The 23741-nt window shown below is 26.5% G+C and overlaps 1 long non-coding RNA gene across 1 annotated transcript; it reads left to right on the top strand.

Annotated features, from left to right (window-relative positions):
* The first annotated feature begins 593 nt into the window (after positions 1–593).
* On the top strand, positions 594–23354 carry LOC109158106. The gene is made up of 3 exons (XR_002050306.1): positions 594–608; positions 16544–16546; positions 23274–23354. It is a non-coding gene; the product is annotated as an uncharacterized LOC109158106 (long non-coding RNA).
* The last annotated feature ends 387 nt before the right edge of the window (positions 23355–23741 follow it).

Below are 23741 nucleotides of genomic sequence, written 5' to 3'. Positions count from 1 at the left end.
AACTCGAACCGAACTGAATTATTCCGTAAAAATCGAACCGTACCGAATACCGTTTGAACTTTGGATTGTTATTTTGTTATATATTAGACTTTGGATATGGACTATGTAAACACCATAACACATAATATAGAACTTTTGATAACAAACCATAAAGAAATCAAATAAAACATTTACGAAAGATACCTTTGAGAATATGAGCTGGACGACAGAGCAAGGGACTTGGATTTACTTTTTATTTATTTATTTATTTATTTATTATTATTATTATTAAATATTATTATTATATTTAAAAAAAATTAACAGGTATTCGGTTCAATTCAATTTTTTACCGAACAATTCGGATCGATTTTTTATCGAACCTTTCGGTATACATGAATCCAATACCGTTCGGTTGTTTAGTATATTACCGAACCAAACTAGTTCGGTTCGGTTAGAGAAAAACTAAACCGAATTGTCCACCCTTAAAGTTAAATACCAAAATGGTATCTTGACTATAGCGAAATTACCAATTTTGTCCCAAGTTAACAGTTGACTAACAGTCAAACAAACGGATGACCAAATTGTTTAAGATTTTTAAAGTTGAGGAACTTAATTGGTTAAAAAAAATAGTCAAGGACCAAATTGTTAATTTCGTTATAGTCAAGGTGACCATTTCGGTAATTAACTCTAAAAACAATATGTGAGACAGTTTCATTTTAGATACACTAGAGTTTCATTTTGTAATTAACACACCAAAAATACGGGCTCCGTTAAGATGTAACGGCAGTCGTTTTTTACTTAAAGAAACGGCGCCGTTTTTGGACCATGATCCACAATATGAGTTGAACGGCAGAGCAAGGGACTTGGATTTACTTTTTATTTATTTATTTATTTATTTATTATTATTATTATTATTATTACTAGTATTTGCGCCCGTGCGATGCACGGAATAGATTTGTTGTAATATATTAAAAATATTTGGACTGCTATATAATTTTTTAAATTAGAACATCAAATATTATATAGTGCAATTTAAGATGTGATTCGAATCATTTATGTGTTTTGATGTTATCATTGCTTGATTTTGAGCAAATAATTGCTCAAAGTAATAGCTAATATGTAGATGTACGCATGCGGTGCTGTAATTTTGAAGATTTTATTTATCATCATTTAGTATTTTTTATAAATTTGACAAATGTGCTCGTTCTCTAGCAACTCAGTTATAGCAATGAATTGCTATCTTAATTCATTTGCATATATGGAAGATATATTTTTTATTGTCTAGATATATAGCAATTTTGTCATTTAAAAAAACATAATGTCACCGATTGTATTTACACATTATTGAAACCTTTTATAGACGACATTGGTAGTCCCAACACAATTTTGTTCATCCTCGTCTAGAGCTAACATCTTCCGTCCATCAGGACATGTTACTCGGGTGAAAATATATAATGGTAGAATATCACTCAATTAGTGTTCCCTTAATTTTTTTAGTCAATTAGTAATATCATATTCATTTTCAACAAATTATTCTTTTTTTATTTTTAGTCAATTAGAATATCAGATTCATTTTCAGCCAATTATTTTTTTTATTATTTTCAGTCAATTAGAATATTAAATGCATTGATATTTTTACTTAATTTTCGCTCCATTTTTAATTGATGATGTAGATATTATTATTGAAATATTTCCGTTCCATTTTTAATTTACCTTTATTATTGTTTAAAATATGCATTAACTATTGAAGTTGTAGAATATTATTATTAAAATATTTTCGTTTAATTTAAATTTATGCTTCATTTTTAATTATAATGCAATGATCTGACCATTTGTTTTTTTAGTCAATTATGGATCATTAATATCAATTTTTTTTTATATTTTCAGTCAATTAGTTAATTAGAATATAAATGCAATGATATTTTTACTATTGATAATGTAGAATATTATTATTGAAATATTTCCTTTTCATTTTTAATTTTCCTTTACTTGATGATGTAGAATATTATTATTGAAATATTTTTGTTTCATTTTTAATTTCCATTCTATTGTTTGAAAATGTGAAACATTTATGATATAATTGTGATTTGATTTATTCTACTGTGTAATATTATTGTCATAAATTAAAATTCAAGAATTTGACAGTTTCTTTTTCCATTTTATTCAATTATGGATAGTTTTTTTATTTTCAGTCAATTATTAATATTCATTTCATTTTCAATGTATTATAATTATTAGTCAATTATACTAAAATTATCATAAAAATTACACAGAAGAAGGTGATGAGAATTACCATAAATAATTATTAAGTAATAATATAAATTATGAAGACATGCATAATTTATTTTGTACTAATGTATATAATGTTATTAGTACAAAATCAATTATACTTTATAATATTATAAGGTATAATATTATGGCAAGTATAATTGATTTTGTACAAATAATATTATACCTTTATATATATATATATATATATATATATATATATATATATATATATATATATATATATATATATATATATATATATATATCACCATAAAAGTATTCTAATAGTTACACATAATAGAATGATAATATATTTTGTACTAATAATATTACACCTTTTAAATATAAAATAAAAATATTAGGCAATTCTGTTAATAAATAATTAATATTTTGATACATTAATTTTAGCTAGGAAATAATTAGGCTGGAAATAATTATAATAAAATAGTATGCAATATGAATGTCATGAAAATGAATTTTTGAGATCCAACTTTCAGTCTTGGGATCACTCATTCAAAAACATTCCTTCCCATGTCTTTTTCCTGGCTTGCACCGCCTTCCCTCCTCTAATTTCCGGTGGGTTTCCTATTCCACTAAGACGCTTTTATATTTTCAATTAATTAATAATATCAGTTTTCTTTTTCAATTTACATTTACTATTGTTTGAGTGGAAATTTTACAAAGGAGGATTTTTAATTTATTAATAGTATAGATAGATTTAAATTTTAACGGTAAATTACATAAATAATTATTATTAACATTATTATTATTATTATTATTATTATTATTATTATTATTATTATTATTATTATTATTATTATTATTATATACATATTAAATTTTAATTGTAAATAATATTTGTATCCAATAGTAATAAAATGAGTTTGATAAAAAGGAATGCTTCTTGAGTGTGGGAGCAGAGCAACCTCTCAAAGTGAGGGAGGTTCCTTGTGCGCAGTGAGCACCGATCTAGTCTCTGTGGTTCATGTTCAGTTGAGTCACCATGATTTACATTTCCCAAATGCTCTTAGGGTTGGGGTTCAACCTTTTGGAAGAATGAGTTTGATAGAAAGTAAAGTACGTAATGAAAACATTATTATTATTATTATTATTATTATTATTATTATTATTATTATTATTATTATTATTATTATTATTATTATTATTATTATTATTATTACTATTATGGTAATAATATCACGGTGAATATTTGTTGGAGACTAAAATGGAGTAACCATATGATGATTGTCAAAATGCCATATTACTCATTAGTCAATATAAATAGATATAGGTACTCAATATAAATACCATATTATGCAATATTATCAATTAATAGGTTTTAATTAATTTCTAGCTTACCAAATAAGATTTATTAATTATTTGACAAATAAAATATTTAATTAATGTGGTAAAAAAGTTTGGGTGAAATAATGAAGTAGGGGAATTATATATATATATATATATATATATATATATATATATATATATATATATATATATATTAATATTAATATTCAAGTATTAATATATTTTATTTTTATTTTTAATCAATTATTAATATTCATTTCATTTTGTGCATTTTAGTCAGTTTAAAATATTTTTAATTTTCAATCGATTATTAATAGTCATTTCCTATTTCAATTGGCATAAATTTTGTGTCGTTTTTATTCTCAGTTAATAATTATTTTTGTAATATTCTTTTAAATACTATTATTTCACCTATGGACATGCATGTGTGGGTAAATGAATATTCAAATGAATGTAAACCCATTAAATCTTTCAATTTAAACAAAAGACATACATTTAAAATGTAAATTTTTAAATATAAAATCTATATGCTTATTCGTGCAATTTACTGAATATGTTTATTACTAATTAATTATTTTACCAATTATATTATAAAATACCATACATATTATTACCAATTATGCTATTATGTTATTACCTAATTAATATTTTTTGTACACGATTTTAACAATAGAATATTTAATTAATTGACTACAAAACTTAGAGCGGAAAAATGAAATAGGAAGATTTTATCAATATATATATTAGGTATTATTTCTATAATTAAGTTATAATATTATTAAATCAAAATTATTTAAAATATATAGATTCACATTAAGGAAGATCTTATTAATTTTAGATATTAAAATTATATATTTATATTAAAGGTGAAATTATAAATAATTCAGTTTCAATAAGTTTAGTTATTTCGTAAATTATATATGGTTAGTAATGAATATTTTATATATTAGATTATGCTTATAAATGCTTTATCCGTATTAACCATCACTATATTAGATTAATATATAATTATTTTAATATAATATATAATTAAATATAAACATATAGTTAATATTTATTCAATATTATTATGAAAGTATTACAATTATAAATTGATAATTATAGCTTTGTATATGAAAAATATAGAAACTTAAATAATTTAAATCAAAATTATTAAAATCAATGTGTCTACAGTACAAAATAAATTATACATGATTTAATAATTAATTATTAATATAATTGCCTAATATAAATTTACAATTATTAATAATTATTCGTGGTAATTATTAGGCATTAGAAAAATAAAAAGAATAAGAAAAACAGAAGAGGAAATATAGATTCCATATGATATCTTACATAAGGCAAATTGATATAAAATTTAATCTAGAATTATGGTAGGAATAGGAAAAATAGGAAATAATATATTATATTAAGAATTGTATTACCATATTTTATTATACAATTGTTGTACACAAAAGAATTTTATATTTATTAATAGTATAGAAAAATTTAATTTCATTAGATTTTAAATAAATGTTGCCATAATTATATGTAGTAATTTGTCATATAAAAATTTCTTACTTTAATAATATTAATCATATGATAATAGATTCTATTAATAAAAAATAAAATCATCCGTGCATAACACAAATAGAACAATAAAAAAACACCATGAGATACTCAGTACTTAAAACACAACTCACAATATATATATATATATATATTTAAAAAAAAAACATTGAATGGAACAAATAACCCATACTCTAAAAAAAATAAAAATTGGTTTTTATAAGAATTTAATTACAGGAAATCTAAGTTTAGGTCAATCAAAACAAAAAACACTAAAGGGTACTTTCAAGTATGCACATATAGAAATATTTTAATCTATTGGCCTTCAATTACTTCTTAGAGTAAGAAGAAGTATCTTCATTAGATGAAGATGAATCACTTTCCACCACCTTGTTATGAATGTTGCCATCGACTTAATTTTTTTTTTCCTTCTCTATAACTTGTTTAAAAACAGTGAACTCGGGTAATATCTCTTACTGACTCCGTAACCATTGCATCACACAAATAACAAAAACCATGCCTGAAAATAAAATATATAAAAAATATTACAAAATTATTGTTTTAAACAAAGCAATAATACAAAAAATACATATACTACAAAATACAATTTTTTTTTTAAAAACAACAATTAAAAACAAATCCATAATAAAGAATGTAAATAAAAAAATAATAACTTTTTTTCGCAAAGATAGAAATAGATAGAAGAGAAATTGTACATTTAATGTCTTGAAATATGCATATTAGTTTGAGCAGCTATTGAACCACAATGATTAAATTGGTGATGAGAGAGTCATCTGCAATGTAAAATGAAGACTTTAATTTTTTTAGTCATCAATTCATTGTATTTATAGGTGAAAAATATGAGAATTATAAATTTGTAAGATTTTTCAAAAGGAAATTGTATTTATTTATTTAAGGTATTGTCATAATTAATTTATTATATTGATGATCATAATCAAGTCATTATATTAATATTTCTAATTAATTTTATTACTAATTAATTCATAATATAGATAGATAGATTGGTATTGATATTATTATTAATCTTTAAATTCATATAACGCAGAATATATATGAATTTACGTAAATCTATATATAATAGCAAATTGTAATTGTTATTATTTAATGCTAAACTTTACCAAATTAATCTTTCCATATAAACTTCACACGGAGAATATATATGTTATTTAATGCTAAACTTTACCAAATTATTATTTCCATATAAACTTCACACGGAGTATATATAAAAGTAACCCCCTTCTGTTTCAAATTTACTACTAACTTTTTTACAAATTATTATTAGTATTATTAATTGGTAATTTTTTCCCCTTTTTATTATTACTTTTTTTTTATACTAATATGTGAATGGAGTAACACAAAATCTGAAATTGTATTTGTTATTTATTTCTTCTTTTTAAATAATCATTGTTTTTGTGTTTTACACAAATTTAGAAAAAATCAAATATAGTGAGATTTTTAATAGGTTAAACAAACACTCTACTCAAGTTGATATATATATATATATATATATATATATATATATATATATATATATATATATATATATATATATATATATATATATATATATATTGATTATAAAAATGCTGTAAAATGAACTCTGTTTGTTAAAAAAAAAAACATAGAAACTTGAATGACATGTACAAATCTCGAAATCAACATACTAACTCTAAGTTTCAGAAAATCTTACAAAATTATCAAAATTACCATCTTTATCATCCTCAGTCGCATCTCTACAATCTTCCATAAAAACTAAACCAATAGGGTTCTGTTACAAATGCTCTTCCTCCTCAATTTTCTTTTGTGGAAGCAGAGTCTCCTTAAGTATCTTCAAACTCATACCAGACGATATAAACTGTAAAATATATTGAAGTACGTGAGAATATAGTTAAAAAAATGTAGAAAATTCATACAAAAAGAAAGCAGAGAGATGAGTCTGAGATTCTTTGATTGAAGAAGCCCTTGTATTTATAGGTAGAAAATACTAATTCAAAAGGAAAGTATAATAATTTATTTATTTAAGGGAAAATATAATAATTTATTTATTTATTTATTATTATTTATTTAATTTCCATTTGACATTTACTTACCAAATAAGTTTTACTACAAAAGTTTTGGGGGGAAAATTTGTTAGAAGGATTTTACTTTTATATATATATAGATATAGATTATTATTATTATTATTATTTTGGTCTGTTGTGTTTGACGGTTTGACCACTAATTAACCATAATAATGGAAAATGGAAAGAGAAAGGGTGACAGGCCATTGTCTTGACTAGCTGACTTCAACTCTAATGAAGGTGTACGTTGAAGTTGACGCGTCTCACAATTTTGACCAAACCTTAGAATAAGAGACCAAATTTTAATTACTCAAATATTGCATAGATTCATATTTTCTACTTTCTATATGTAACTAAACTCTCTATATGTAGTCTTTTTTTCTTGGAAAGAAAAAAATAAAAAAAATTATTTATTACTTCTAATCCTTGCCCTACGAAGGTATATAGTCTAACGTATAGATAATGAGAACTTATGTAGTAAGGCTCGTTTTTTATTTAAGGAGTCTAAATTTTTTTTTTAAACACCAATAAAGTGATTTTAAAATTTTTATAGTTTCAATTCTATTTGCATCTATTCTATATTTCTACTTGTATGTAATAATAATAATCTTATCAACAACATATCACATATGTAATTAATTACTCAATCCGTCATATTTTATATATCTGATTTGCTTAACACACATGGCTTGTCTCAAATCATTTATAATTCAATTTTTTTTTTTTTGTAATATTAATTTAGTATTAACCTATAAAATTTATATATTTAACAACTACATTAAAAGAAGGGAAAATGACACTTTTTCCCCCTAAGTTATATACTTATAGCACTTTTCCCCCCTGAATTATTTAGGTGGCTCTTTTCTCCCCTAAAATGTTAAATGGACATATTTACCCTTAAAATAAATATTTAAAATAAATATTTCATTTATTTTTCTTCTCCAACAAATTATTACTATAATTTAGTTCAAACCAAACAGATACTATATAGCAACCAAACCAAAATATTCCAATTACAATTTAGAATCAAAACGCGATATTTAGAGTTTATTAAAATCGCAAACCGGAATGACCGGTTCATGTTCCAAACTGAAAAAATAAAATACATTTATTGCTAAATTTAGACTATTTTAAAATAAAAAATAAAATAAAATTTTAAAATAATGACGGTTCAAAATTGCGAACCGGATCCGGAACCGCCGGTTCACGGTTCATGATCCAGTTTTTTGGTTCATAAATTTAATAAATTGAAATTCAAATATTGGGTTCTAGATTTGAATCATAACCGAAAACTTTTAATTCGATTGCTATAGTGTCCGGTTCAGTTCGAACCGAACCGTGGTCATTGCTACATATACACAATAATTTGTTGGAGAAGTAAAATAAATAAAATGTTTACTTTAAGGGTAGAAATGTCAATTTAATATATCAGGGGGAAAAACCACCACTTTTAAAATAATTGAGGGGGCTAATGTGCTTACATAAATAATTGAGGGAGAAAAAGTGATATAAGTATATAACTTAGGGGGAAAAAGTGCCATTTAAAAGAATTATTAAAAGCAAAAGGTGAAATTTAAAAATTATGAGAAAACACTAAGGACCCGGTTAGTGGAAAATATTTGAGGAGAAATGGAATTGAAATTCTATGGAAAAGAATTTACCGGGAAGATTAATTACATTGTTTGGTTGGTAGAAAATAAATTACTGGAAATATCGATTCTATTGTTTGGTTGAGTTTGGAATTATAAGGAATAATGAGTATAAAAATAATTATTCCCCTACATAATAATAACAGCAACAATAATAATGGTAATTAGAAAAGTTGGTGAGGGGATAATTGTCCTACTTGTTTTTCATGAAAAACAAAAGATCAAAGGGGACCATGAAAAATGTTTTCCATGAACCAAACAAAGAAAAATCTTAATTTTCCTTAAATTCAAAGAAAACATTTTCCTTGAAAAACATTTTTCATGAACCAAACATGCCTTAATGAAAATAAGCGTAAAAAAAATTTGATTTGACCTATGAACTTCGACAAGTAAAATTGAACAAATGGAATAATAAATATGCAAGTTGTAACTTTCAAAAAAAAAAAATATGCAAGTTGTAAATTACACTAACGAGATTTATTAAAACAAAATCATAGAGGAAAAAACATGTGATGCTCCATCTCAAATTATGCATAATGCGTTTTTTTTTTTTTTTTTTTTTTTTTTTTTTTTTTTGCATAATATGTTTATAAAGTATCACATGTCACATGTGTAACTAGTAAGCATGAATAGCGTGAATTAATAAAAAGATGTGTCATAGATAATCAGATAAATTTTAACTGTTGAAATTTAAAATACTATCAATTATGATTGAGTTGTCAATAGAATGTCCAAATTGGCAACGTTATAAGAGCATTAATGGATTAAAGAAGGAAATCAAGGATTCATGATTTTTGTTGAAATGATATTTTAATAATCGGAATGGAATCCAATGGTAGGGCCATTGTAGATTTGTAGTATCACAAATTTTCCCACCTAGCGAAGTAGGCGCCGTCTCCTTTGAACATTATTCCAAGTCGCGGTCATCTGTGTCGCACTTTTTCCTGTCCCAAACTTATGACATGTACCGTTTCATGCTACGGTATTTAACACATGTAATTTAATTTTACTTTTTATTTATTAACTTGTTAATTAATTTTAATTTTTAAAAATACTATTTTTTTTTCAATTAATATAAATTATTTATTGAAATTATATATTTAGTTATTTACGAAGTATAAGTAATGTTTACTTGCATTGTAATTGTTTATTTGTTTCTTGTTGTTACTTAGTTGTAAATATTAATTTATGTTTTTAGTTTAACATGACATGATTTTTTTAGTTTAATTTTATTGTTATAGTTATATATTCATATTTAAAACGCCAACTACCATATAGTATGAAGTCATTTTGGGTTGTAATAGGTTCAATTTTAGTGAATTATAATTTTATTTTTAATATATTGCATATTAAATTTTAATATAATATAAGTTCATTTGTGCAAGTTTATTATATTCCTAATTTACGTTCATTTTTAGTATAAGTAATATTATTTTTTGGTGTATTACAAGTCCTTTTTACGTAGACATACTAAAATTGAAATTAAAATGAGCTAAAATCCTTACATTTTTAAAATGAATTTTGGATGTTAACACAAATTGAGAGAATAATTTACATGCAGGTTCATTGTTAACATGCATGTTTAACTTCAACGTGATGGAAATTTTGAATGAAAACATATATTCGTGATTTACAAGAATGTCTGATGTTGTTTGAGTAAATAATTACATTAATATTTTTTTCTCAAGTTTAACTTTATTGACTCTTATTAAGATTGTAAATATATATATGTATTGTACGTATATATGTATGTATTGTATATTTGTATGTAGATCAAAGAAGAAGCTAGAACAGTGGAAAATGTAAAGAGAAAATGTTTTAGGCCAATTGTTATATCGTGCACTAGGGTGCATAATGCATTGCGCGCGCTAAAAATTTCATGTTTCGGCCAATTGTTATATCGTGCACTAGGGTGCACAATGCATTGCGCGTGCTAAAAATTTCATGTTTCGGCCGGCCAATTGTTATATCGTGCACTAGGGTGCACAATGCATTGCGCGCGCTAAAAATTTCATGTTTCGTATGTACATAATTGTATAGTAGAATACACCTAAACTCCTAATATAATAAACATAATCTAACATAATACATAATGCACATAATCTACCATAATACATAATACACATAAACTCTTAACATAATACACATGAAATCTTAATATAATACACATAAACTCTTAATATAATACGCATAATAAACTATTAACATAATACATATAAACTTTTAGAGCGCACAATATATTGTGCATCCTGATGCACGATATAATTTGTCGTTTTAGGCCAACTCGCCTTGACCAAAATAATAATAATAATAATAATAATAATAATAATAATAATAATAATAATATTATTATTATTATTATTATTATTATTATTATTATTATTATTATTATTATTATTATTATTATTTTGGTCTGTTGTGTTTCACGGTTGGACCACTAATTAACCATAATAATGGAAAATGGAAAGAGAAAGGGTGATAGGCAATTGTCTTGACTTCACCTCTAATGAAGGTGTACGTTGAAGTTGACGCATCTCACAAGTTTGACCAAACCTTATTATAAGCACCCAATTTTAAATTACTTAAATATTGCATAGATTCTTATTTTTTTACTTTCTATATCTAATTAAACTCTCTTTATGTAGTCTTTTTTCTTGAAAAAACAAAAGAAAGCAAAAATATTATTACCTGTAATTCTCGTCATAAAAAGGTGTATAATCTAAGGAATAGATAATGAGAACTTATGTAATAAGGTTCGTATTTTATTTAAGGAATATAATCCAAAGTAAAAAAGAAAAAACAGCAATGAAGTGATTTTGATTTTCTTTTTTTAAGTTTCAATTCTATTTGCATATGTATGTAATAATCTTATCAACAACTACATATCACATATGTAATTAATTATCCGATCTGTCCTATTTTATATATTTGGTTTAATAAACATGGCTTGTGTGAAATCATTTATAATTCAATTTTTTTTTGTAATATTAATTTAGTATTAACCTATAAAATTTATATATTTAACAACTATATTAAAATTTAAAATAATTATTAAAAACAAAGGGTGAAATTTAAAAAATTATAACAAAATAAGAGAAAAAAAATTGATTTGAAATATGAACTTGACAGGTAAAATAGAACAAATAGAATAATAAATATGCAAGCTGTAAATTACAGTAACGAGATTTATTAAAACAAAATAATAGAGGAAAAAACATGTGATGCTCCATCTTAAATTAAGCATAATGAGTGTGTATGTTTTTTTTTTTTTTTTTTTCATAATGTATTTATAATGTATCACATGTAATATGTGTAACTAGTAAGCATGAACGGCGTGAATTAGATTAAAAACATGTGTCATAGATAATCAGATAAATTTTAATTGTTGAAACATAAAATACTATCAAGTATGATTGAGTTGTCAATGGAATGTCCAAATTGGCAACGTTACAAGAGCATTAATGGATTAAAGAAGGAAATCAATAAATAATGATTTTTGTTGAAATGATATTTTAATAATCGGAATGGAATCCAATGATAGGGTCATTGTAGATTTGTAGTACCACAAATCTTGAAGAATATTATTCCAAGACGCGGTCATCTGTGCCCCACTTTTTCCTGCCCCAAACTTATTACACGTACCGTTTCATGCTACGGTATTTAACACATATAATTTAATAACTTTTTATTTATTAACTTGTTAATTAATCTTAATTATAAAAATACTATTTCTTTTACGGTATAAATTTTAACTCACTAAAATTCTAAAAATTATGAATTTATATTATAAAAATTATGGATATAGATTCGTGCACATCACGTGCAGAGTGGGCACGTACTCAGAGCCTAATCTGTCCATAAAATAAACAGATAAAGTAATAAATATGAGAGGTAAAATGAGGATGGATGCCAAATATGGTATTTTGAATGATTATTGAAATATCGGTGCCACCCCATTATTGAACAAACGGCGTTCTTTCTTTCACTTATAAATACCCTCATTCATTCATTCATTCATTCCAGGTCGTCTGGGAGAAGAGATTTGAGATGGAGACGACGACGGAAGACTACGGCGAATGCACGACGCCGAAGAACCCGGAGTGTCGAATACCGGAGCCGACGGTGTGTCCGCCGGCGCCGAGGAAGAAGCGCAGACGGCGGCGCAACCAGCCCAAGAATAATATTAATGGAAGCTTGTTCTTCAACCCGCCTGATCTCGACTCCGCGTTCATCCCTCCTCCGGCAAGAACGGAAGCTTGCGCTAGCTAGTTCTTCAATTCTTATCATGTCTTCTTGAATTGCTTCTGTTTTAGTTCTAGAATTAGCAGAAAAAAAAAATGCAATCTTTATATATAGGATATATGGTGTTCTTTTCTTTAATTTTAATAGAAATATATTGACAAATGATTACAGATTTATACAACTTTTTTTTTTTTTTTTTTTGCTTGGCCTGTGTATCAGGATTCAGGCCAGGGCATGAAAGATGAGAATTCTGAATTCTGATGTGTTATGTATTATTTTATCATCAACAGTTCCAAATGGTTCGGAATTCAAATGGATAGCCAATTAACTTTTTTTTTTAACACATGAAATAGAAATTCCTACCCCTCTCCCTAGGAATAGAAATTCCATCCCAATTCCACACCTCTTTTTCATTGTTTGTCCTTTTGTTTTGTTAACCTTACACAAGCTTTTATTAATTAATATTATATATAATAACATTTTAGTCTTTATATCATTAATTCTCACTAATTCTATTCATATCAACCAAACATTGAGATTTAAATTCTAATTTTATTATCACCTTATTTATTTTCAAGAGAATTATAATTCTTTCCCCTTCTAATTTTCTCCCTCCAACCAAATCTTGTAAAATATTCATTCACCCGATAAAAAATCTATTTTAGATTTTAAAATATTTTGCAAAGAATTCATTCACCCGATAAAAAATCTAGTTTAATTTTAAAACATTTTGCATGCATTCACTTTTAATTGTAATTAGTGCAATCTAACACTTTAGGATTTTTCTTATCAACCAAACATTGAGATTTAAATGTTATTATTATTATTTTTTTTGGTGGTCCGGGTCTTTCTCTGTTCGTTTAACGGTCCAGGTCCACCCGGTTCGGTCCGGAAGGCAAAGCTGGCCCAAAGGGGATCATCACTTGTGGGAATCAAACCCGGGTTATCTCGGAATTCTCCTGGTCCGGAAGGCAAAGCTGGCCCAAAGGGGATCATCACTTGTGGGAATCAAACCCGGGTTATCTCGGAATTCTCCCCCATTTAACGGTCCAAGTCCACCCCGTTCGCTCCGGAAGGCACAAAAGCTAACCCAAAGGGGATCGTCACATGTGAAAATCGAACTCGGGTTATCTCAAAATTCTCCCCTACAAAGAGAGCTCATTTGCCACTTGAGCTACTCCGTTGGGTTTAAATTCTAATTTTATTATCACTTTATTTATTTTCAAGAGAATTATAATTCTTTCCCCTTCTAATTTCCTCCTTCCAACCAAAGCTTGTAAAAAATTCATTCACCCGATAAAAAAATCTAGTTTAGACTTTAAAATATTTTGCAAAGAATTCATTCACCAGATAAAAAATCTAGTTTAGATTTTAAAATATTTTGCAAAGAATTCATTCACCCGATAAAAAATTTAGTTTAGATTTTAAAACATTTTGCATTCACTTTTAATCATAATTAGTGCAACATTTTTTGAATGTTACTGGCTATATTACATTGTTGTATCTGTTTATTGAGGCTCGATCTCATGACCTCCACATGGGAGAGGTCACTACATGCCATCTGAGTACAAAGTGCTTGGCAAATGTATAATATACTATAAAGAATGTTGTATACTTATTTAGATAAAGATGTTTCATTATATTAGATATTTTCATCAATGATGTGATATATAGTATGCGTTATAATTGATTTATATTCTTTATCTACTTGCTTTCAAAAAAAAAAATATATTCTTTATCTACTTGTAGACCCACCGCAAGTTATTATGTAAAATCACATTAGATGATAGATAATACTCCGTATAATAATATTTTACATAACATAATGAGCGTCAAACAAAATGTCATACATTTTGAGAAGGAATATAATAGTGATGCCTAAGCAAGTGGCTTGGGTATATCTCTCCGATTATTTTTCAGAGAAATACAAAAGTAAAAAAAAAGGAAAAAGCACTCCAATAATAGAGTTGTCTCTTTTGGAGTATATATATTTTTAGTGTGAGTTTCTTAAATGTCTTATAATATGATATATTTTATTTTTCAAATAAGAAACACTGTACTAGTAGTTAACATACTTATAATGTGGATAATTTTTCCAAAAAAGATAAAAAGATGAACAAGAACTCCAAATTAAACATATATGGAGTATGGTGCATGCATATAAGTCGTTTCTTATTTAGAAATAAGGCATCATAAAAGAATATTCATAATTAAGTATACTTAAGCTAGGTTTATAAATTAAAGTCATGTTTATTAGAGCATATTTAGAAGCTTATATCTTATTTTAATTTACAAATAAACTATAAGTTTGTTTTGTAAAAAATGAAATATAATTTAATGGGAAAATTACAATTTTGGTTTTTCAGTTATACGCGTTGTATAGACTTAGTTCTTGAGTTATATGCGTGATCATCTTTAATCTCTAATTAAGTTATGCACAAAGCTAAGTGACCATTTTAGTCCATAAAAGACCAAATAAGCCACTTTATTAAATGGCATATTGATGGCAGAAATAGTTTTCGAGTGACTAAAATCACCACTTTGCGCATAACTTGAGTTAAAGATGATTACACATATAACTCAAGGACTAATATTGTATCACGAATATAACAGAAAGACCAAAAATAATTTTTTTCCTAATTTAAAATAATAGCTTATTTTAAAACACTGCTTCTTATATCATTTCAACATAAGCTCTAGCTTATAACTCAATCCCTTAATTATAATATAATGAACAACTCAGTCATTTTTTTTTTAACATAATGAACAACTCAATCCTTTAATTATAACTATAGTCATATTTAGTCATTGAATTGTTCACTGGGTGACTCTTTAGTTCCCACATCAAATATCTATTAAAACCTAATGTTAGTATGCAATAATTGATAAATTAAAGGGGGAATAATGTAAAATTTTTAGCTATCTCTTTTCTCTCATCGCTGCCTCAACAGTCATACACAACATACTCCTTTTATCTGCCACTATTGAGGTAATTTTTGCTCTGAAAATTTGAACATCCATCTTCCAAGTGAGTTACAATCATATGTTCAAAGTTTAATTGATTAAAAGATATTTCAAATTTCAAATAGTATGTTTTTTTGAAAATTATGAAGAATTTAGTGTAAATGCAGGGAGACACTACCAATTAGAATGTCTTGGAGTTGTGTCAATATCAGTAAATGATTTCAAGCATGCCCACGATATGTAGTAAGTGTTTATTTTCTATAATGTGAATACTTTAGTTATCATTTGAATTATTCATAATTTTGAAAAGTGATTAATACAAATTTCTCTGGCCAGAATTTGTATTTGTTAAATATAAGTGTATTGTGGAGTGTTTATATGGATTGATACAGATGTTTTCAAGCATGTTGTGAATGTAATATGAAAGCTATTGAAGAGGCTTGATAAAAGTGAAAATGATTAAATGAGAATGACATGTTGAAGCTAGAAGTTGAAAGCAAGGGAGTGAGTTGGAGATATTTATATAGAGTACAGTTTGATTTTGTACAAAAAAAAAAAAAAAAATTATTATGAGTCCAATCAGGTGAGGATTAAAATGACTACCAAGTGAGGATTAAAAAGGTTACCAAGCGAACAATTTAACGACTAAATGAGGCCATCATTACAATTAATAAGCGACTGATGAGTTATCCATAATGTCACAATTCATAAACTAAAAGGACATTTTCTATACGTTATTATATTAATATTAATTTTGGCACATTGTAAGATATATTAAATAATAATATATCTATATAAGATATATATATTATATATAATATATCTATATACGTGTATATATATATATATATATATATATATATATATATATATATATATATATATATATATATATATATATATATATATATATATATATATATATACACACTTGAGAGGAAGAGAGAGATAGGAATAGAATAAAATGTTTTTCGCTTACGACTTTAGCATACATTTGCCAACTATTTATAAGGAATGAAAGAAACTAAAATCCTAAAATTAAGCCCATGTAATACATCAGGACTCCATGTACTACTTCATGCTATATATGCCCATGAAATACTCCATGTCTTCATAAAGTGCTTCACACTCCACGAAGTGCAAAGCCATGCTGACCACTTATTAATTATTTTCCAACAAACTAATTAATCCTTGGTTTAACAATTATAATAATAATATTATTATAACATTGTCTCCTTTAAACCAAATTGGATATATTGGTCATCCCAATTTCCTTCTTCAATTTAAAAAATGTCTCCGTCTTCAAGTTGGATATACTGACTTGTATTTCGTTCTGTATACCCACTTTACTCCAATTGGCTTCTTCCCATGAGGTAAATCTGTTAACTCCCAGGTACCATTCTTTTCAATGGCACGTATCTCCTCATACATCGCCTTAAGCCAATGAGTTTCTGTAGCAGCCTCCTCAAAAGTTAAAGGATCACAATCTGCAAAGAGAGCAAATTGAATAATCTCTTCATCAGACAGGTCATTATCATGACCCAAAACATAATCTTGCAAGCGAGCTAGTAAGTGGTGCTCGCGCTGAGATCGTCGAACTGACGATTCTGGTTGTGAAGGAGACTGGACATTATCTGGAATCGGTTGCTCATCAACAATATTTTCAACAACAGGAATAACAACTGAACTTTCATCTTTAGCTAACCAATCCCAAGCACCATATTCATCAAAAGTGACATCACGACTTATAACAACCTTTTTAGTTTCAGGATTGTATAGTTTATAAGCCTTTGAAGCATCACTATAACCAATGAATATGCACTTCTCACCTTTATCATCCAACTTCTTTCTCAACGGATCCGGCACATGTGCATATGCCAAACATCCTAAAATCTTGAGATATTTGATAGAGGGTTTTCTCCCACTCCAAGCTTCTTCGGGTGTCTTATCACGGACACTTTTAGTTGGACACCTATTCAACACATAGACAGCACAAGCAACAGCTTCTGCCCAAAAAGGTTTAGGCAGATTCTTGGATTTCAACATGCACCTCACCATATCCATGATAGATCTATTCTTCCTCTCAGCCACTCCATTTTATTGTGGAGTGTATCTGGCTGTCATTTGGTGTTGAATACCCTTCTCCTTCAGAAAATTATCACAAGCAAAGTAGGTGTCGTTTCCTTTGAACATTATTCCAAGTCGCGGTCATCTGTGCCCCACTTTTTCCTACTCCAAACTTATGACAGGTCCTGTTTTATGCTACAGTATCTAACACATGTAATTTAATTTTACTTTTTATTTATTAACTTGTTAATTAATTTTAATTTTTAAAATACTATTTGTTTTCAATCAATATAAATTATTTAATGAAATTATATATTTAGTTATTTACGAAGTAGAAGTAATGTTTACTTGCATTATAATTGTTTATTTGTTTCTTATTGTTACTTAGTTGTAAATGTTAATTTATGTTTTTAGTTTAACATGACATGATTTTTTAGTTTTATTTTATTGTTATATTATATATTCATATTTAAAACGCCAACTACCATATAGTATGAAAGCATTTTGGGTGGTAATAGGTTCAGTTTTAGTGAATTATAATTTTATTTAATATATTGCATATTAACTTTTAATATAAGACAAGTTCATTTGTGCAAGTTTATTATATTCCTAATTTACATTCATTTTGACTATAATTAATTTTATTTTCTGGTGTATTACAATTCTTTTTTACGTAGACATACTAAAATTGAAATTAAAGAAGAATGACTGATGTTGTTTGAGTAAATAATTACATTAATATTTTTTTTCTCAGATTTAACTTTATTAGCTCTTATTAAGATTATATATATATATATATATATATGTATGTATTGTATCAATGTATGTATTGTATATATGCATGTATTGTATGTAGATCAAAGAAGAAGAACAGTGGAAAATGTAAAGAGAAAATGTATTAGGCCAATTGTTATATCTTGCATCAGGGTGCAAAATGCATTGTGCGCCCTAAAAATTTCATGTTTAGTATATATATAATTGTATAGTAGGATACACCTAAACTCCTAACATAATAAACATAATCTAACATAATACATAATACATATAATCTAACATATATAATACATAATACACATAAATTCTTAACATAATACACATAAACTTTTGACATAATACACATAAAGTCTTAATATAGTACACATAAACTTTTAATATAATACGCATAAACTATTAACATAATATATATATAAACTTTTAGAGCGCACAATATATTGTGCACCATGGTGCACGATATAATTTGCCGTTTTAGGCCAATTCGCCTTGACAATAATAATAATAATAATAATAATAATAATAATAATAATTTTTATTATTATTATTATTATTATTATTATTATTATTTTGGTCTGTTGTGTTTCAGGGTTGGACCACTAATTAACCATAATAATGGAAAATGGAAAGAGAAAGGGTGACAGGCCATTGTGTTGACTTCACCTCTAATGAAGGTGTACGTTGAAGTTGACGCATCTCACAAGTTTGACCAAACCTTATTATAAGAGACCAATTTTTAATTACTTAAATATTGCATAGATTCTTATTTTCTACTTTCTATATCTAATTAAACTCTCTTTATGGAGTCTTTTTTCTTGAAAAAAACAAAAGAAAACAAAAATATTATTACTTGTAATCCTCGTCATACAAAGGTGTATAATCTAAGGAATAGATAATGAGAACTTATGTAATAAGGCTCGTATTTTATTTAAAGAATCCAAAGATATAAAAAAAGAAAAAACAGCAATAAAGTGATATATATTTTTTTTAAAGTTTCAATTCTATTTGCATCTGTATGTAATAATCTTATCAACAATTACATACATATCACATATGTAATTAATTATCCAATCTGTCCCAATTTATATATATGGTTTAATAAATATGGCTTGTCTGAAATCATTTATAATTCAAATTTTTTTGTAATATTAATTTAGTATTAACCTATAAAATTTATATATTTAATAATTATATTAAAATTTAAAATAATTATTAAAAACAAAGGTGAAATTTAAAAATTATAATAAAATAAGAGAAAAGGAATTGATTTGACCTATGATTCTATGAACTTGACAGGTAAAATAGAACAAATAGAATGATAAACTTGAAAGTTGCAAATTACAGTAACGAGATTTATTAAAACAAAATAATAGAGGAAAAAACATGTGATGCTCCATCTTAAATTATGCATAATGAGTGTGTATGTTTTTTTTTTCATAATGTATTTATAATGTATCACATGTAATATGTGTAACTAGTAAGCATGAGTCGCGTGAATTAGATTAAAAATATGTGTCATAGATAATCAGATAAATTTTAATTGCTGAAACATAAAATACTATCAAGTATGATTGAGTGGTCAATGGAATGTCCAAATTGGCAACGTTAAGAGCATTAATGGATTAAAGAAGAAAATCAAGGAATAATGATTTTTGTTGAAATGATATTTTAATAATTGGAATGGAATCCAATGATAGGGTCATTGTAGATTTGTAGTACCACAAATCTTAAAGAATATTATTCCAAGACGCGGTCATCTGTGCCCCACTTTTTCTTACCCCAAACTTATTACACGTAACATTTCATGCTACGATATTTAATACATATAATTTAATTTTACTTTTTATTTATTAACTTGTTAATTAATCTTAATTATAAAAATACTATTTCGTTTACGATATAAATTTTAACTCACCAAAATTCTAGAGATTATGGATATAGATTCGTGCACACCACGTGCATGGTGGGAACGTGCTCAGAGCATAATTTGCTCATAAAATGAACAGATAAAGTAATAAATATAACAGGTAAAATGAGTAGTAGAGCAGATAAAATGAGGATGGATGCCAAATATGGTATTTTGAATGATTATTGAAATATTATTCACACAATTTATAAGAATGGGTCCACCGTTTACCAACCCATTCCCCATCAATCCATTCCCCCCTTTTTATAAGTCGGTGCCACCCCATTCTTCACTGTCACAATACAATCCAAATCCCTTTGAACGAGAGAGTTGAACAAACGGCCTTCTTTCTTTCACTTATAAATAGCCCCATTCATTCATTCATTCATTCCAGGTCGTCTGGGAGAAGAGATTTGAGATGGAGACGACGACGGAAGACTACGGCGAATGCACGACGCCGAAGAACCCGGAGTGTCGAATACCGGAGCCGACGGTGTGTCCGCCGGCGCCGAGGAAGAAGCGCAGACGGCGGCGCAACCAGCCCAAGAATAATATTAATGGAAGCTTGTTCTTCAACCCGCCTGATCTCGACTCCGCGTTCATCCCTCCTCCGGCAAGAACGGAAGCTTGCGCTAGCTAGTTCTTCAATTCTTATCATGTCTTCTTGAATTGCTTCTGTTTTAGTTCTAGAATTAGCAGAAAAAAAAAAAATGCAATCTTTATATATAGGATATATGGTGTTCTTTTCTTTAATTTTAATAGAAATATATTGACAAATGATTACAGATTTATACAACTTTTTTTTTTTTTTTTTTTGCTTGGCCTGTGTATCAGGATTCAGGCCAGGGCATGAAAGATGAGAATTCTGAATTCTGATGTGTTATGTATTATTTTATCATCAACAGTTCCAAATGGTTCGGAATTCAAATGGATAGCCAATTAACTTTTTTTTTTTTAACACAAAAAAATATACACATCAATCAATACTGGTACAATGAAATTGTAATTCCTTTTCGATATAATCTTTTGAGCTTGAAAAATTCCATTGTTTATTTCAGGGAATTGAAAGTCTACAAAATTGCGATTCTTCCTTTTCATGGAATAGAAATTCCTATGCCTCCCCTTGGAATAGAAATTCCATCCCAATTCCACACCTCTTTTTCATTGTTTGTCCTTTTGTTTTGTTAACCTTACACAAGCCTTTATTAATTAATATTTTATAATGACATTTTAGTCTTTATATAACTTATTTTCAGTAGTTTTATTCATGCCAATCAAATGATAGAATTTAAATTCCTATTTTATTCTTACCTTATTTATTTTCAAAGGAATTATATTTCTTTCCCCTCTAATTTCATTCTTCCAACCAAATCTTGTAAATAATTCAGTTTCCCGATAAAAAATCTAGTTTAGATTTAAAAATATTTTGCAAATAATTCATTCACCCGATAAAAAATCTAGTTTAGAGTTTAAAACATTTTGCATTCACTTTTAATTGTAATTCAGTCACCCGATAAAAAATCTATTTTAGATTTTAAAATATTTTGCAAATAATTCATTCACCCGATAAAATCTAGTTTAGATTTTAAAACATTTTGCATTCACTTTTAATTGTAATTTGTGCAATCTAACACTTTAGGATTTTCTCTAAATATATAATATAGTATTTTTTGAATGCTACTGACTGTATTACATTGTTGTATCTACTCACACAGAGTTAAAAAATGCCTTCATTGAGTCATGACCTCCCACGTGGGAGAGACAAGGTGCTTGGCAAATGTATAATATAGTATAAAGAATGTTGTATACTTATTTAGATAAAGATGTTTCATTAGATATTTTCATCAATGATGTGATATATAGTATGCGTTATAATTGATTTATATTCTTTATCTACTTGTAGACCCACCACAAGTTATTATGTAAAATCACATTAGATGATAGATAATATAATAATATTGTACATAACATAATGAGCGTCAAACAAAATGTCATACATTTTGAGAAGGAATATAATAGTGATGCCTAAGCAAGTGGCTTGGGTATATCTCTCCGAATATTTTTCAGAGAAATACAAAAGAAAAAAAAAAAGGAAAAAAGCACTCCATTAATAGAGTTGTCTCTTTTGGAGTATATATATTTTTAGTGTGATTTTCTTAAATGTCTTATACTATCATATATTTTATTTTTCAAATAAGAAACACTAGTAGTTAATTAACATATGAAGTGGATAATTTTTCCAAAAAAGATAAAAAGATGAACAAGAACTCCAAATTAAACATATATGGAGTATGTTGCATGCATATAATAAGTTGTTTCTTATTTTGAAATAATGCATCATAAAAGAATATTCATAATTACGTATACTTAAGCTAGGTTTATAGATTAAAGTCATGTTTATTAGAGCTTATTTAGAAGTTTATATCTTATTTTAATTTACAAATAAACTAACTTCTGTTTGGTAAAAAATGAAATATAATTAATGAGAAAATTGCAATTTTGGTTTTTCAGCTATGCTCGTAGTACAAACTTAGTTCTTGAGTTATATGTGTGATCATCTTTAACCCCCTAGCTAAGTTATGCACAAAGTGACAATTTTAGTCCATGAAAGACCAAATAAGCCACCATAAATAGTCACCGAGTGACTAAAATCACCACTTTGCGCATAACTTGAATTAAAGATGATCACACATATAACTCAACGACTAATACTGTATTGTGAATATAACGGAAAGACTAAAATATTTTTTTTTTCTAATTTAAAATAATAACTTATTTTAAAACGTTGCTTCTTATATCATTTCAACATAAGTTCTAGCTTATAACTCAATCCCTTAATTATAACATAATGAACAACTCGGTCATTTTTTTTGTAACATATATAATGAACAACTCAATCCTTTAATTATAACTATAGTCATATTTAGTCATTGAATTGTTCAGTGGGTGACTTTT

This window comes from Ipomoea nil, unplaced genomic scaffold (genome assembly GCF_001879475.1).
Source record: "Ipomoea nil cultivar Tokyo-kokei standard unplaced genomic scaffold, Asagao_1.1 scaffold2805, whole genome shotgun sequence".
In the NCBI taxonomy this organism is placed as follows: Eukaryota; Viridiplantae; Streptophyta; class Magnoliopsida; order Solanales; family Convolvulaceae; genus Ipomoea; species Ipomoea nil.
The sequence above is the reverse complement of the archived record's forward strand: the minus strand, read 5'-3'. Positions and strand labels throughout refer to the sequence as shown.